The 17,883-nt window shown below is 30.9% G+C and overlaps 2 long non-coding RNA genes across 4 annotated transcripts in view; one reads left to right on the plus strand and one right to left on the minus strand.

The window, feature by feature from the left end:
• Positions 1 to 17,883, plus strand: part of LOC143252831 (uncharacterized) — a 119,899-nt gene that overhangs the window by 84,281 nt on the left and 17,735 nt on the right. The window contains exon 3 of one of the 3 annotated variants that reach the window (XR_013029179.1): positions 4,540 to 4,638. The exons of the other annotated variants lie outside the window; for them this stretch is intronic. This is a non-coding gene — a long non-coding RNA (uncharacterized LOC143252831). Of the gene's footprint in view, positions 1 to 4,539; positions 4,639 to 17,883 lie in introns of those variants that run through there. 3 annotated transcript variants of the gene reach the window in all.
• LOC143252833 (uncharacterized) overlaps positions 1 to 17,883 on the minus strand; it is a 63,260-nt gene that overhangs the window by 35,140 nt on the left and 10,237 nt on the right. The gene's annotated exons all lie outside the window — the stretch shown is intronic.

Genomic DNA, 17,883 nt, shown 5'->3' on the forward strand with positions numbered 1-17,883 from the left:
TTGGGGGTATTGCTTTCACATCAACGTTTGTGAACAATATAACTCGTATAATTTTCTATTGAGTTTCTTCAAATTTATATAGATTGAACCCATTCAACGGCCAATTGCTTACCTTTCGAAGAATATAAATTACTGTTTGTGATTATACTGTTGATCATCTACATAATTTCAAAAGTTATTGTTTGAGTTCAGTGAAATTTTATAGAAATTAACGACTCTCCCAAAAGGATTAATTACGCATATTCTGATAAATTTAGGTGAAATTTGAAGGTGAGAAATTGTTTTGTATATTCGCAAAAATTGAAAACATTGCCGAATAATAAGCGTCCCCGTACTTCTCTCGTTGCGAGGATGTAAAAAACAAACCAACAAGCAAACCGAAAACAATCAAAAATCGCTTTTTATTACGTTGCATTTTACAGAAAGGCTGGTATTATTAACCTGATATAGAAGGAAATATTCTATTTTATCTTAGTGTCTTGTGTTGTAATATTACCGCAAGGAACATATATAAGGATTTATTGCATTTAAAACTGTTTTAATTTAAATTTCAAATTTAAGTACTACAATACTGATATTAAGTTTTGCTTTATCTTAAAAATAATCTCATCATATAAATGGCACTAATTGGTCATTTTTGTTTTGTACTGACAACTTGATTACATGTTGACATTGAAATAATTTCGAAAAAAAGTTCGTTAAAAGTCATGTATAAATTTTGTATATTCTACAAAAGAGGAATTGAAGTACTAAAAGGGGAAAAAGCCGTATGAATTTGATCTGGATGAGCAGAAAGTTACTAAAGATAATATGTTATCAGAGAGGTGATGATCATGTTGAGCGATTAAAGAAGTAAAAGTTATAGAAGCTTTAACTTTAGAAATAAAAGGCATAAAAATAAAATTAGAAAAAAGCGAATATAAAGGAATATTTTCTAGCCTAAAAAAAGTATCGCACCTAAAAGTAATAAAACAAAACAAGTAAAATCTTATATTCAAACCGGAGTTGTTCAAACATTTCATTAAAAACTTAAACCTGGATTTGTAAGTAGGGCTTAAAATAGTTTAATGTATTCCTGTTTACATTTAAGGTCAGATATGAATTTCATTTACATTAAAACAAAATTTAAAAAATATTTATACTTATTTTAAATGATTTTTTATACAAGAATTATTTTCGATCAAATGTCGGATTTCTAAAATTTAAACTTCAGATATTATTTATCATTTTATTAGAGATTCCGTATTGATAAGACGGCTAAGTGGAAGCAATGGTTGTCTGCAATTCTCAATAGGAATATAACAATGCAGTAATTTTAATAACATTACTTGAAAGATTATGATGAATAGCTTATACTAACTAATTTAGATTCGAAGAGTTTTCGCAATGCCTTTGATAATAACTTGAAGTGTTAAAAACGCCCCTCCTAACATTTGGAACTTAGTTTCAAATACCTTATAAGTATTTTAAAATTAAAATTCAAAACATAACAAAAGAAAATGAAAGATGTAGCAAAAATGAAATAGCTAAAATAGAATACATTTGAACAAAGTTATAATGTGAGGTAGTTAGAAACCGAGAAAAACATTACACATTTTATGTATAATGCTTCTTTCATTAGAAGTTCAGTATCATGTTTAGCTGATAAGAATATTTTAAAGATGGAGAGAAAGAAATTTGATGCCCTGTTTCATCATTTTGCTTGTAGATAACGGAGTTCGATGGACATGTAACTTTTCTTACATTTTTTTTATAGATATTATCCACATGGTCGTACTTTAAGGTTACGTTTGGTTTCACCAATATAGGAAGCCTTCAATTATTCGCACGTATATTAGAAAACGAGATGTGAATAATGGACAAGCGGCACACGATATTTCTTGCGGAAAAAAAATGTAGTCTGAAATTGAGCTTTAGAACAACTTTAAGATCAATTTGGGAATAGTAAGAGTTACATAATTTTTTTAACTGTTTTGTGATACTCTAAATAGGTGTATAAAGGAAATGAGTACAGAGGATATTTTAGGTGTTATGACAAACATTAATTTTGAATGAGTAAATTGTTTCCTCTGTTAAATGCTTAGGGCAGATGTTTTAAAACAGAATGATTTTCACGAAATAACTTTTCTTCTTTTATGTGAAGAACTGGGTAGGAAGAGGTAAGGCTGTATTCATATTAAGTAGACAGAGAATAATTTTGCATTTAAAAAAAAAAGAGTTGTAAACCCATTAGTATCATGATTAACTAAAAAGTCCAAAAGACAAAGTTATTCGTCTCAATTTCTTGAGTGAACTGTATGGAAAAGTGTTGTTAATAAAGACAGTCAACAAAGCGTTAGGTATGATTAATACGGTAGAAAATAAGGAAAGTATCATTAACATGTCTTCTGTTGAGAACAGGCTTCAAGCTTAGGGATATGACCACGCCCAGTTCTAGTACTAATATTTGACTTAGGAGGGCAGCAATACAGTAGTAATGTATTTAAATTCCTCTTCTGACAAGTAATTTGAAACGAAAGCAGGGCATAATCTCCAGTATCCATATCCAATGAAAACCTAATGACCAACGAAATTTAGTTCTAGGTCACACCACACAAGGGCTTTTCCGTAAATAGTCAGTAAAAATCACTTCTACTTTGTATTATGAAGTTAATAATTCTGAAACAAAGATTTGGTCATTTTTAGCATGTAAATACCCATGGATTATTAACAAACCAAACAGATATTAAAGTAAAATACCTGCCAAATTGGTATTGTTTTGTTTTTTCTCACATAAGAGATTATTTTGCACATAAAACAGGATCGTTTACTTTTCATCTGAAGAAACTGTCATTTGTCATCAAAACTTTTTATTGTTTTAGATAATTATAAATTACAATATAAACTAGGGATACCAGGTAAGACTCTAGGTTACATTTAGCATTTCTATCGACACCAAAATAATTATTTGAGAAACATCATATAACGATCCCACTTGTGTCAGTTGTACGTATGTTCATATTTGTATATCATTTTGCCTATCTGGCCAGCCTTTTTTACTTTTGCTTAATAATTACCATAATAGCCCTTTACTATTGACTTGATCATAGCCTTCTGTTGACATATGTGGATCTACCATTGATGCTATCTTACCTCAAACGCAGTCATAAGTTCAATTTGTCATTATACATATTCTTTTAGATTCTGCTCCTGACACATTTCATTTTACAAAGTAACAACCAAGAAAAATATCGTGATTTAAATTAAAAACAAGAAACTGGGATTACGACTGTCATTTTTATTTGAAAGAAAATTTAAAAATTATTTTCCATATGAAACGCTTGATCGACTTTCCCCACAAGAGAAATTAGTTCAGTGTTAAGATTTTCATGTGTGATGACACCTAAACAGTGTCAAATATTCGCCATTTTTCTAAAGATGGCATTGTCTCTGATCCTAGATTGCCATGAAATATTGGACAAAATAAACCAAGTTAATACTTGACAGTTTACTTTCATCGAATAAGAACCCCTTTCATTACGTCTGAAAAGATACCCAGCTTAATTTGATTTAGCTTTAGTTTCCTTTTCTAACACTGGTGTATTAGCAAAACAAACTACCTACTTCATAGTCCATACCACACTAGTAGTGGTAGTACAACAGAACAGAAGATCGTGTATCCTGAGACAAATTACAGCTACATTGTCTAATTACTAGTACGGATACTGTATCTGCTTTGTAACGATAAACAAATCAAAAAATGAAAGCAAAAGTTGGTTACATGCAAAACATATATTCCGTTTACACTGTTTTTCAAAGCCAATTAAATCGTTTAATACTATTAGAGAGCTAGGAATAAATGACAACAATATATAACACAAGGAAAATGGCTTTCTGCGCTGGTTGTCCCGAGTTTGTCAGTGCAAGACTAGAGGAAAGGCAACTGACCATCACTACCCACCGCCAGCTTCTAGGCTACTCTTTCACCAGCGAATAGTCATTTATTCAAATTGTTGAACAGAAGTGCACTTGAGTTAAACTAATCTATGAAAAAGTGTTCACTATCTTATTCAGTTATATTACTTTCTCCCTCCCACTATATTGCGTACTGAGACTGTACCATGAGACGAGAAGTCGGGGATGAGACACTTTACCAGCTAAAGTTAATGCTGCCTCAAAATATCTACGATATATTATCATGGTACTTGATACTATTCGCAAAAAAGCTTTAGTTAGAGTCAAAGTTTAGATAATGATGTAAAGTTGTAACCTGCAGTTGTCAATTCAGTGCTCTTCATTGTGACAGAAAAATGTTAGCAAGCATAAGATCCAAGGAGAAGTCCATAGCAATGTCATCTGTTTAGTGTTATTAAAAAAAGAGAAGAGAGTCCTTAATTAAAAGTTGAAGCATAGATTTGAAATGAGATTTAGAAAGTAATTTAAAATAACGTTTTTGTCAATTGTTACTTATCCAATATTAACCATGAAGTTATTCTAAAATCAAATTAAACAAATGCTATATGGATTGTGTGAAGACTGACCATTGTTCGTATCTCACAGGGGTGGAGACTACAATACTATATTGGTGAATTCAAGTGTCATCTTAATATTCGAGAATGTGAACGCATGGGCATGTCTATAGAAACAGGATCATAAGTTGTAAGCATTCCCAATTCCATTATCTATCCCAATAATACAGAAACAGAACATTCAATTCCTCTTTTCCACTTTAAAATTATCTTAAGAGCCAAATATGATACTGAACATTTAATAGAAGAAACATTATATATAGATATTTTCCAAGTAATACCCGTGTATATTAGTTTAACTATTTAATTTGAACTACATGTTGTTCATCTTATTCTCTTATATTTTGAATATTCTTATTATTTACTTCTTATGTATATCACATTTTTGTTACAATTATAGATATCATTTGTTGGTTTTGTACCTCTGGATTACTGGTGACGAAATTTTGAAGATTCTGAAACATTTAATAAATGCTTTCTTTTACTACGTCAGCCCTCGGCTTTATCGTGTCCATACAATACCCATGTATAACTGTTCTCTTATAGAAAAGCCACATAGTGCTATCTACTGAGCCCACCGAAGGGAATCGGACTCCCTGATTTTAGCGTTGTAAATCAGTGGACTTACCACTGTACTAGTGGGGATCACATGTATAACTATCTTAATTTAACTATTTCATAACTGTGTTAGATATTTTTCATTTTCTTCTGTTATATTTGGTGCACTCTGATTATTCACTTCCACAAATATTTCTATTACATATTAAATATTTTACGCATTGCAATTTCAAACTGTTTGAAATTGAATTAAATTCAAATTTAAATTTACAAATTAAATAAACGTCAATACGTATCCAAGTATCCAATTTATGATGTCTGTAAACAATACTGATGCACCCAGTAATTTCTTATACGAAAGTATTTTAATTTACAAATAATAGCAACTTACAATAATGGTGCTTACAAGTAATGATTTATGTGAAGCCTTATTAAACTTGCAAAAATATTGAATCCTCTATCTGCAATCTATTGAGCTGAGGAACCATTCTCCTTCGTAATTTTTAATTCTAAATAAATGTAACCACTACATGAAATTTTATCTTTGATACCACTATATTGATTTAATGTTGAGGTAATTAATTTCAATCAATAAAGACTTCAAGTTCAGAATGCTGTTATTTATCATAACTTTTTGCAGTGTTTGCATAATAATTAAATACACTCATTAGATCCCAGATTTTTTCTTTTTTTTTCCAAGTTAAACTCTTTACTTAATTTCCATATTGTAGAAAGATGATTTTTAAAAGGTTATTTGGGGTATTTTAAGACCGTTACCTTTTCCTTTGTTTAAAACATTAATATGAATAAATTTCCCATAATATTTCTAACGACTCTTAAACAAACGGTGATTATCATAATTCAGTAATTATTACTTAAAAGTGATTTGTAATTTACTCATTATTTATTCAAGTAGGTTAAATAATCGTTTTGATCTGTGATCTTCATTCTTATTCTATAAAAAATCACCTGTTAAAATTTGCATATATTTTATTTGTTTTTCAATTCTAATTAAACTTCTACAAGGGTTAGAATTCGTAATGGATTAGGAAACATCGTTAAATTACTATATTTTGTAATATTCCATTCATAATATCACAACGATTGTGAATATCGTCAACATCTAAATAGATATCACTTATGTATTGTTTTCTCTGTTCTTTACCATGTAAACGTTTTGGTTGAAGTGTTGATATTTCATTCAGTCTGATAATTTGGAGCTAATTCACTTACAAACCAAGAAATATTAAAATTAATGTTCAATTATAGTAGAGTATCATATACATAGAAAATCGCTACAAAAGTTGCAAAATTGTCCAAACAGTATACATTTCAATATCACAAAAAACTACTTAAAGAAGTAATAATTAATGCTTTCGTAGGCAACTGTATTTTCTCAGTAATTCGGCCATTTTGGTAATGTGATTCATGGAAGGAAACACTTGTTTAAGTGTCTGCGAGAATCAACGTTCTAACCCAATACATTCAATACATGTTTAAGATGGCACAATGCAATGTGAGTTAATAACTGAATAAATAAAAAAACACATCACTATTTTCATACATCTGTATACACAAATGATTATTTTATAGCCTAATGTTTACCTTAGATACCAAGCATGATACTCTGCTTTGCTTTAAAACGCAATATTTTTATTTTCAATTGTTCACATGTTTTTTCAATACTTTGCTATATGACCAGTTACATCCATATTTGTACCCCAATTTGTTTCAAACTATTTTAAATGCCTTATACAAATAACAAGTAACAATATAAACAGTCATGAAGTTCGCAAAAAAGTAGAGATTCTAACGTTTCACATTAAAGAAGATAAACTAACGTTTTCGCGATATAAAAAGATAGATATAGCAAAGCTAAATAGACTATCTGCATCAGTCTCTAACTTTCATTTATTTATCAGAGGTAAGAGAGCATGTTAGCAGCTCCTTACCCCAAATAAACAATTAAATATAATTCTTTATTCTTAGTGATACTTTTCAATATGATAAACCATATATTTCTAGAAAATAATTCAAAGTTGTTACCATGTTATCTTAATTTTTATAGAGAACATGGTGGTTCCCTTACACTGTACAACCTAAGCACAACACATGCAACAATTACCCCCTTTACACTGATGCCAATTCTCAGCACCCTGGATGACTTTTAGTATAACTTACACCTTTGGCGTAAATTCACCGCAAGTAAAAACATTTGTTTTTGGAAATCTCTTAACATTCTTTCGAAATAAAATTACATTTCAAAAAAATTATTTCACTTGTATTTTTTACACCAAAACACCCATATGGTGGTAAACACAACATCCCTGCTACAGGGCAAGACATGTACATTGCGTTTTTTTCTATCAACCAAAGAAAAATTATACTTAAATTATGCGTATGCATTGATGCAAAACATATTTTAGAACAAATGAAATCGCCTTTAAACTAACCAGTTTTGACCATTCCAGGTTGCTACACTCAAAACCAAAGTACTTGGCCTTCAACCTGACATTAACATTGCAGCTACAATCATAAAAAGCAAGACGGAACAGGTTTGGTTTGAATTTTGCGCACAGATACACGAAGACGTTCTACTCTAGCCGTTTATAATCTAGCAGTGAAGGGCAAAGGGAACGCAGTTACTGATCACTACCCCCGCCAACTCGTGAGGTATTCTTTTACCAACAAATAGTGGGAATCCAAAATATTCAACCTACAAACCAAAACATAAACCAAAAATTTATAGTCCGGTTCGGACCGAATAAAGACAGGTTAGATCTCTAGCATAGATCGTCTATTCACTTCTCAAGAGGTGGAAAATTTGAAGGATGTTTAATCAATCTCCTAATATAATTGTCTGTAATCTTCTTTATGTATGGAATGAAATTCAGCTAATTATTAAAAACATTCCAAAAGCATATATTTTCAGCTATCAAAGCAATTTATAAGCGTCCTGAAAATACTTTAGGTTTAGAGTACAATTACCATTATTAGGAGAAATGAAACCGTAGAGTTGTATGTGCGAAAAAGTTATATAGTCCATCCACATTTCCGACAGTTTGCAGTTGTCACTTGTCGCAACTCATACTTCAATTTGATAACCTTTCGACAGAGCACTCTCTGTAATAATTAGTAAATGAAAATAAAGTTTATAAAACTTACTGTGGAGGCATAACCCTTCCCAATAAAATCAATTTCGTTATAAGATTGGTTTTCTTCAAAATATATTCTTGGTTAAGTTTCAGTCAATTTTTGGTTTAACGACCATAAGAGTTGGTAATAGTCTCCATAACATATAGATTAAAACTCTAAACATTCTTAATTTTGGTTAAAAATGGCAGTTTTCTCCAAGGTGTCTCACTAGTCACGGATATTATTTGGGGAGTATACTTTTGGTTTCTTTTAGAAAAATTTTTCCAGAGTTAGTCGATCGACTTCCATGAACTCTATATTCTCAAGACGGCTGATAAGGATATTAAATCTTTAATTCAAATGAAGTACGGAACAACAGTTATTAATCTAAAGATGATTTAAGAAGGTCAAGACGTTTTTCGGATTTCTTGTCATCATAAATTCCATGAACTCTAGATGTGATGGAAGGGGCAGTATGTAATCTCTTGATGGTAGCAGCTCTAACGAGTAATAGATCCTGCACTTCAAGACTAAATAAGTCATAATCCCTCTATTGCTACACACACACAGGCAAAGAAGTGGAAATGGAGGTCAATTTTCTGTCTATGAAGGCAGCAGACAATTCTAGCATGTGACAAGTAAAGATAAAAAGGATTAATAGTACATAATTTTAGCCCAACTGAAGCACTTGAATACACAGCAGAAATATAACCCAACTTCGCAACTACTGTGATTCAATTATATGCCACAACACAAGATATTTTATTTAACATTTTCTAGGCATTTCACTTAGAGAAATTCAAGAGTATAAGAGTTATGTGCCCTGACAGAAAACAGACCAGGGCTGACAGTTATAAAGGTCTCTCTCACGGTCTTTGCCCTCCTACTCTCAAAATGTACAGGTAGAAGGCTCATAAAAAGAGGTTTTTATACCACTATCTTTTGAAACATCAGGTTATAACTGAGTATTTAGCTACACACAGTTCAAATACCAGAATTTGTCATTTATAGGAAAGTGGGAGGCTCATTTGTTTGTAATTAAGCACGAAGCTACACAATGGGCTATCTGTGCTCTGCCCACCATAGGCATCGAAACACCGTTTCTAGCATTGTAAGACTGTAGAACTACTGTATCATTTGGGGGGATAAAAGTGGTTAGAAATAAAATTAAGAGCTAAAACGTAGTAAGTTGGTGTTTCCTATTCTTAGGTACAGAAATCCACCTAATAGTTTCAATACTCTGCATTTCATCTCCGTGGGAAAATAATTATATACCTGAAATTCTACCATAGGATAATTTATAAAATTTATATCTAACATAAGCACCTCTCCAATTATCTGAAGTTTATTTATGTTTTGGATATTGTTCTGATATTCTAAATTTAAGTTGTCCTGCTATAAGTAGCAATTATCGAACTTTCTACACATAATACAAACGCATTACAAAACTATTCTTTCTTTTAAGAATTTCGAGGTACTGTTAACAGTATTTGAGATCTACTTTTCACGCAAAATATCATTTATACTTTAGTAAAATCACTTCAATCAGATTATCACCTTTGGGAGTATCTAATGTTATCTACGTATGTGTAGAAAAAATGACTTGAAACTATAGCAAATCATGATTTTGTACTAGTTTTCCGATGAGAACTCAAAATATCTGGATAGAGTAGTTTATCTTAACATTAGACGTTCAACTACATAAATTTAAGAGTCGACTGTATTCATAAGAATAATATATTATTGAATATCAACGATTTTACAATGCACATTTATCTTAGATTTTGCAAGTTCAGTCTTGAATTTAATTTTATGAATACTAAAGGTTCTGTGCTGTTCACTGTTTTTGATCGTAGCTCCTAGGTTAACATCACGCTAAAGTCCAAATACTTTGGATATCATTACAGCAAACCGGAATGGTCAAAACTTGTTAAACCTCGTCACAAAACTGGTCGGACAAAAGAACATAGTACCTACACCTACATTTTATATCACGCAGAATTGTTTTACACGTGGTTTAGTTTGTTAACTGGAAAAGAAAGAAACCTTGCGGGGCTAGAGTTGAGTAATAGGAATGTTTTCTTTTTAGTTGAAAGGTAATTCCTTTGGTTCTAAAATATGTTTTGCATAAATGCGTATGCATAATTTATGTATATACGTACGCCTTGGTTGATATAAAAAATTTAGTGTACTTATCTCGCCCTATGGCAAGGGTGTTCGTTTTACCTCCATATGGGTGTTTGGGTGTAAACAGTGTAACTAAAATAATTTTCCTGATATTTTGATTGGATTTTAAAAGAAAGTTGATAGTTTTCCAAAGACAAGTCTTTTTACTTATAGTGAATTTAGAACAAATACTCAAGTAATACGGAAGGTCAACTGGGATGCTCAGAACTGGTGTCAGCGTAAAACGCGTTACAGCCGCCAGTGTTGTGCTTAGGTTGTACAGTTTAAAAAAACCACCTTCCTTTCTACAAAAATTAAGGTTTTATGGTAACAACTTTGACTATACCTTTAAAATACATGGTTTATCATATTGAGAAGTATAACTAGAAATACAGCTTGTTTTATTTGTATTTACTGATCTTCACAATGGGCTATGTATGCTCTGCCCACTACGAGTTTTGAAACCCGGTTTCTTCCGTTGTAACTACTCAGATACCATATTGTAATACAGGAGGACCTTGGAAATAGTGAAATGTTTCAGGTTATATCATGACAGATCCTTATTTTATTGTTTCTTTTAGGTTTCGTTTATAACAATTTGAAATGCGTGCGTTGCATACCCAACGATACAACACTTACTAAGCTATAACAAATGATGAATGTAATTCTAATCTAATTTCTTTGCTCATATAAATTTATGCTGATGTTTGAGCAGTAAACAAATAATAACATATTCCTTGTTTTAAAGATGTTTAAGATTAAAGGGTAAGACCTGTCGTTTATCTTTGAAATGCAAGAAAGTTCAACTGTAATTAGGTTATTTAAAGTACTTTCTTACCTTCGTTTTCACATGTGTGGAAAACTCTTCTCAGTAACCCTAATTTTTGAGAAAATTTATCGTATTTAACTAAATTATCTTTTATTTTTGGAGAGCTCTCTGATACTCCCGCTAAAATATTTATTGTTCAGAGTATTAGTGAGAAGACAACATGCTTTCAAGGAAACAAGTTAAATGTCCGCCCAGGAATAATAAACAGTATTCAGATATTGAAGCAAATTTAGTTTAAGCGCAACTCTAAAAGGGAAGCATTAGTTTCAACTTATATAAATGTCAATATATATTTTAAAGACCCGTGATAAGGCTGTGTATTTTTTATTATTACTTATTTATTAATTGACTACTTTAACGCTTTCTATTGTAGTTCATATACATCTTAGATAGTGTTTTATGAGTGCAATGAATCACGAAGACGACAAACATGACATGTTTCTTTCTTTGATTTCTTGTGCACATTCTCTGCCAGTTACTACTGTTTCCGTGGTTCCTGATATCCGATTAAAATCTAAAAGTTATGTTGAAATCATTTCAACTAATGTAGCTAAACTATTTACTAATAATTATGATAGCGCTTTGTGCCATTTTTCGATTGTATGTTTCATAATTTTGTTTGGTCAAATGTTTAGTAAATATCATAGCTTTTCGCAGCCGCCGGTCTTAAGAATTTCGAAAAACGAAATTCCTGTATTTTCAAAAATTAGTTAAAACGCTAAACATGACTTTATTACGGTAGCCATCTAAGTATTGCCTGGTATGAATGGATTAACGAGATTCCTACCGTCTCTATCGAAACTATAACCAAAGGAACAAACGAGCTTGGACGAATCATGGGAGATAATTACAAACTAGTGGCATATTATCATACCCTATACAATATGATATTGGTCTTGTCGCCTTCCCACACTTACAATACATCACTTGTTTAAAGCATGTATATAGAACACTGCTATACATGAAAACCTAAGAAAGTTCTTTCAAGTTGCAGCTCGGAATATCACACGTTCGACATCTTTTTTTAAGCTGTAGTGAGTTGTTGAAATAACAACAAACGGTAGAAGAGGAAGTATTACAACATTTAATTACAAGTGATCGATTTTAGAAAAAAATAGTAACTACAACATTTAAAAAAACAAAGAACTTCCAATGTGATTATGTCAGAAATAGCTTATCAAGACCTTGGTACTAATTTCCCAATGCCCGAAAAAAAACAGTGGTTTTAATTTTTTTATTAGTATTTCTTAGAAACATTTGTGCTTGGAATTTTTAAGATAAAATATGATGCAATCCTAACAAAACAGTATAAAAAATTCAATATCTTTATAGGACGATAAAAACAACTGGAATTTTGATAATACAAAATTCGCAATTAACGAAGCCACTAACTTGCAAAACATGCAGTAGAGTTATTAATTTCAAAATCGTGGAATTCAATTTTTATGAAGCTATAATCATAACAGAATTCTTAAATATAAAACAAGTGGCAGACAAAATTCTCCGTGAAAATACGAGACAAACTGGGACGGTGTGACATTAATAAAATAATAAATATACATATATCATCAAATATGTAAGTATTTATTATGCTTCCAATATGAGTTAATAAAGAACTTGTTTAATCATAAATCAACAACTGGAAAAAAAATCACTTATTTTCAATGTAACGGGAATATTTTGCAAAGAAAAAGATTATCTCAGTATGGAGATGCTGAACTATAAATGAAAAGGTTTTCTTAGTAAAACTTCTTACATTGTATTTACAGTGTTTCCAAGAAATGTTATCATAAATGGTACAACAATTTGTATGATGTGTTTTAAGAAAGTAAAATTTCATGACAGGTTTTATGGTTTAATATATATACAGTGCTAGATATATAACTACCTGACCGACTCTAATTAGCAACATCACTGTTATCTCTTGGGTTTAACAACGTAAATAACATTTTCTATTATCTAATTATTTATAAACGTTCTTTACTTACCTTTTATTCATCAACATGTACTACTGTAATTTAATATATTGATAATTTAAATGCAATAACAAATATTATATAAACATGTTAGGTATGATGAACTGTAGAAACATATTCATTTCATTTCACTCAATATAAGCTAATGAAACTTTCTAACAAAATAAGGAAAACTTTTTAAGAATGAGTGAAACTTTTAAAATTTTCTATCGGTTTTGACGGACAAAATGTAATTTCACTCTAAATAAAAAGGAAAATACATATAGATTCAATATTTTAGAACTCGATTAGCACAAATAAGAATACTTCTGACACGATTTAAAACAGATAGTTTAATATATAAAGCACTTGCTGAGTACCTGCTGATTATCATTCCGTCCGGTGTTAGACTTTCGAAAAACAAAACAACTTTCCTTCATATAAACACAATACCCTTAATTATATGTAAAGTGGTGTTCCTTCACTAGTTGTATCTAACTTTATATGTATGCATATAGAAATTTTAGTTATACATTTAACATGAATCAGCTGTTTGAAACTAACACTAAAAAAGAGCCTACTTCATCCATTTAAGTATTCAAGTACATGTTCAACCTGTACCACATAAATGGGGAAAAACATACACCGAGAATGTGTTGTAAATTAGAAGTTTATAGTTACCAGTGGAATATTGGTATTAAACGACCATATACAACATGTTTTCAAAGGTTATCACTTCTAACAAGTCAACGATTTTTCTTTTGATCCTCATATGTACAATTAAAAAAGTTCTATATGAAGCTGGCGTCATCTTTCATAGACACAGTATACGCTTTTATGTGATTAGGGATATTGCTCTCACAAGTCTGTAAGTATATATCGTAATATTGGAGGATATAAAAGAAAACAGAACAATAATGGTACCAAATATGCTATAAGAAAGTATATAGTGTGACGACATACCGATGCATCATTTTAAAAATACAATAAAATTTAAGTCTTTCAATGATCTAAAAAAAATGAAAAAGGGTTTTTATTAAAAGTTACATGAATGCGATTTAAGTAAGTTCTGTATATCTCTGTCGTGTGTTATAAAAACGTACAGGTACAGAGAGAAAGTTAAGCTAGTGAAACTGAAGTTGAGTGCATGATTATTAGTTTCGTCACAAGAGATGATTTATAAAATTAAAATTTCACAGTTTTTTTGTAACAGTAGAAATAAAAACCAAAAAATTATTCTTCTCAAAGGGTGTTACATAGTAATCGAGCAGCCTGTGACGAAAAGACGTTAATTATGTGAAGCTGTGGTTACAACTGTGGTAGCAACAGTTTAGGTGGTGATTTTAAAGTGATTTTCACAGCTTGAATTGTAACAACGAATATAGAAAAGAATAATTCGTCTTGCCATTTTTGTGCTAATGTAAATGCACCAGCCTGTGTGGATTTTGACGTGAAAGAGAATTGTTTGTTTTTTTAGAAATTCGTACAAAGCTACTCGAGAGCTATCTGTGCTAGCCGTCCCTAATTTAGCAGTGTAAGACAACAGGGAAGGCAGCTAGTCATCACCACCCAATGCCACCTCTTGGGCTACTCTTTTATCAACGAATAGTGGGATAGACCGTCACTTATAATGCCCCCACGGCTGAAAGGGCGAGCATATTTGACGCGACGGGGATGCGAACCCACGACCCTCAGATTACGAGTCTCACGCCTTAACACGCTTGGCCATGCCGGGCCAACGTGAAAGAGAATTGTTTAAATCTATCGTAACGTAGGTGAATTTATCACTAATTGTGTTATGATAAAAGAGAAGAAAAGAAATAATTCGTTTTCTCATTTGGTTTGTAAAGTAACTGAACCAGACGTTTTGTATTTTGAAGAACAAAAGATAATTATTTGAAACTCTAGATTTCTCAGTAGTCAGTAATAATGCAAGGAAACTTGGTACATACATTTCGCATGTTTTGAAATTATATATTTTTTTAAAATAAATAGATTGACCGCTGTCTGTTTATTGTCGAAATTTCTCGCCAACAAGTCAAAGAATACAGCAGCTATACAAAATCTAACAATAATGAAATATTAAATATGCCTGTTGTTGTTGTTTTTGTACATTTATAATGAAAAAAACATTTGGTATAGCAAGTGGTATTCATGAATAAAATTGAAAGTGAAAGTCAACTATGTATACCATATTTTATACCTAACAAAACCCTTGTAATAATTTCAAATGTTATCTCTCTGGTAGACATGATACAAAGTTATATGATAATTAAGTGTTGCATTTCAAAAATAACTTACTGTTCCATAACATAACAGTCTTTTTTCTTTACAAGTGTCCTGAAAATTCAAAATCAATTGCCATTTATCTCTTCTTTAATGTAGTATTAAAAATTAAATGTGTACAAAATCTTTTCATGATTATAGAGCTCAGTTACGTTATATCCTGTGAAGCCACTTGGTTTCAGCAGAAAGATGCTCTCACCGAAGTATCTTCATAAATAAATTTGTCACATCTATATCTGAACAACATCAATAATGAGTTCTACCTGCCTTGATCAGTAAATCAGACGGACGATTTAAAATCTGTAAAAACTGTGTAAGGAAAAGTTTGTTCTGATACAATGTTTACTGAAATAACAACGAACTTAAAGTATTTAAAAGAAAAAGAGTTTATTTTTAATAAATGAATTGGTAGCAGAACTATTCAAACAATTAACACGACAAAGTAAAATCATAAAAAGCACACCAAGTTACTGCAAAATATTTCATCCAAATAATAGAACAGAATTAGAGGGTTAAGTCCAAATAATTTTGAAAATATATTTCAGGTACGTTAACCCAAAAAAAATTATGTAACTAATTACATGTAGCGAAAACATATAAGTTTTGTGAGACAGAAAGAACCTACATAGAAGTTTACAAGTAAAAAAAATCTGAAATAGCTTTCAGCAACGATTAGCACTTATGTCTCTTCCAAATTTTTTCTAGTTTAACATGTCTCTTTCCTGGCGCTTCGTAATTAAGCTACAATTTGGCGGTTCTTCCAATGGTTCCGAGTTATCTTCAGAGTACAAACATTTGTTTTATACCGCCATCACTTGACCGATAGGAGAACTAATTCCAGCATAAAATATTAAAATCCAAAAAAGAAGAACATTTTTATAATACGCAGTTAAATTTTTATTTAAGCCAATAAACGATTCTAAAAGCTACTTTATATATTTCAACATTGTTTCATCTCATCTTCAGGAGTGTGGAAAACAATCAGTTACTTTGTGTTATTAAAGCCATTTCCGTAGAGTTGCCTCTGTATATGATGGAATGAAGAACATGATATATATAATGTATGTTTCTGAATAGAGTTGAAGTAAAGAAAGAAGATTTATTAGAGTGTCATTATATATAGTTGTTACTGTTACTAACATCAACAAAAATATTTCTTGTTTCATCTGCTAATATTTAGTGAAACCTGTTTAGGGTTGTCAAGGAGAAATCATTCATAAAGTAGAATCATAAGAATTTAGTAGGTGGGTTTTTTGTTAACCTTGTTTAGATTGGTAACATTCTGTTTCGAGTTCCTTAAATCTAAAAATTCTTTAAACGCACAATTGTGAACTGAAAAACATAAGGTATAAAGGTGTTAACAATTTGAATATTATTATTAATATGTTTCAATTCATCTATTGAAAATCGTCTTCTCTATATTTAATCGTAAAATTTTATGATTTTTAGAATGCGAATAGGTAACGTAGAAATGACAATAAAAGGTACAATATCCATGACAAAGTACAATGCTAGACCCCAATCGTTTAATCCATTATAGAGTTGGAATCAAAGTGGTGCAATAAATAACATGTGTCTCTGGAGTACCTTAGTGAAACTATATTTTGTTCAATACGAGAACAACGCATCAACTTGGATAGACGGCATAATAGACAAACATCTATCAATAATACTATCTTTTAAGCATTGTGAAAGCGTAATGTTTTGGTGAGAAATGCTAAAAGGTCACAAAGAAGAGGTACCATAGCCCAATATTTATGATAGCAGTCGTAACTCACAAACATATTAGAGTATTCCTACCTTTCTCTTGAAATTTCATTTTTTATCAATTTAATGCACGATGTTTAAGCTGATTGTTCATCTGGGACTTCATTATTCAAATTAAAAGTATTTTTAATTCTTAATAGCAACTTGTTGTCTGCACTATCAATGTCTTTAAGCATTTTCTAGAGAATACAACATCATAGTTATTGTGTTTATATTATTCACAAGTACGTTTGTTTCTCATTTTAAACCACTAACTTGAAAACATTATATTGACGAACATGCGCTTTGAGGAAATAATATGTCTCGCTATTCGGCAAAACAAATATTAGTCTAAAGTGGTCGGTGGGTGTTGTTAACCAGTTGTCTTCCCGCTAGTCTATCAGCTGAAAAATAAGGGTGATTAGCACAAATATCGTTTGTGTAGCTTTGCGCGAATATCTAAGAACAAAGATAAAAGTATGAGATCTACCCAAAGAGAATATAGCCTGTATATATTTCACATTTACCAAACAAGTAACTTATTTTTACATATACCCCCTGGAAATATCAAGTAACTTGAAACAAGTTGAAAGAAAGTTCTCGAAACCATAGAGACAAGTTTGACGAGCTTTGTTCGTTTTGTAACATCATGTAAATCTACACCAGGAAGATTTGCACTAGTCGTTTCTAATTTAACAGT

This window comes from Tachypleus tridentatus, chromosome 6 (assembly GCF_004210375.1).
Source record: "Tachypleus tridentatus isolate NWPU-2018 chromosome 6, ASM421037v1, whole genome shotgun sequence".
Taxonomy (NCBI): Eukaryota; Metazoa; Arthropoda; class Merostomata; order Xiphosura; family Limulidae; genus Tachypleus; species Tachypleus tridentatus.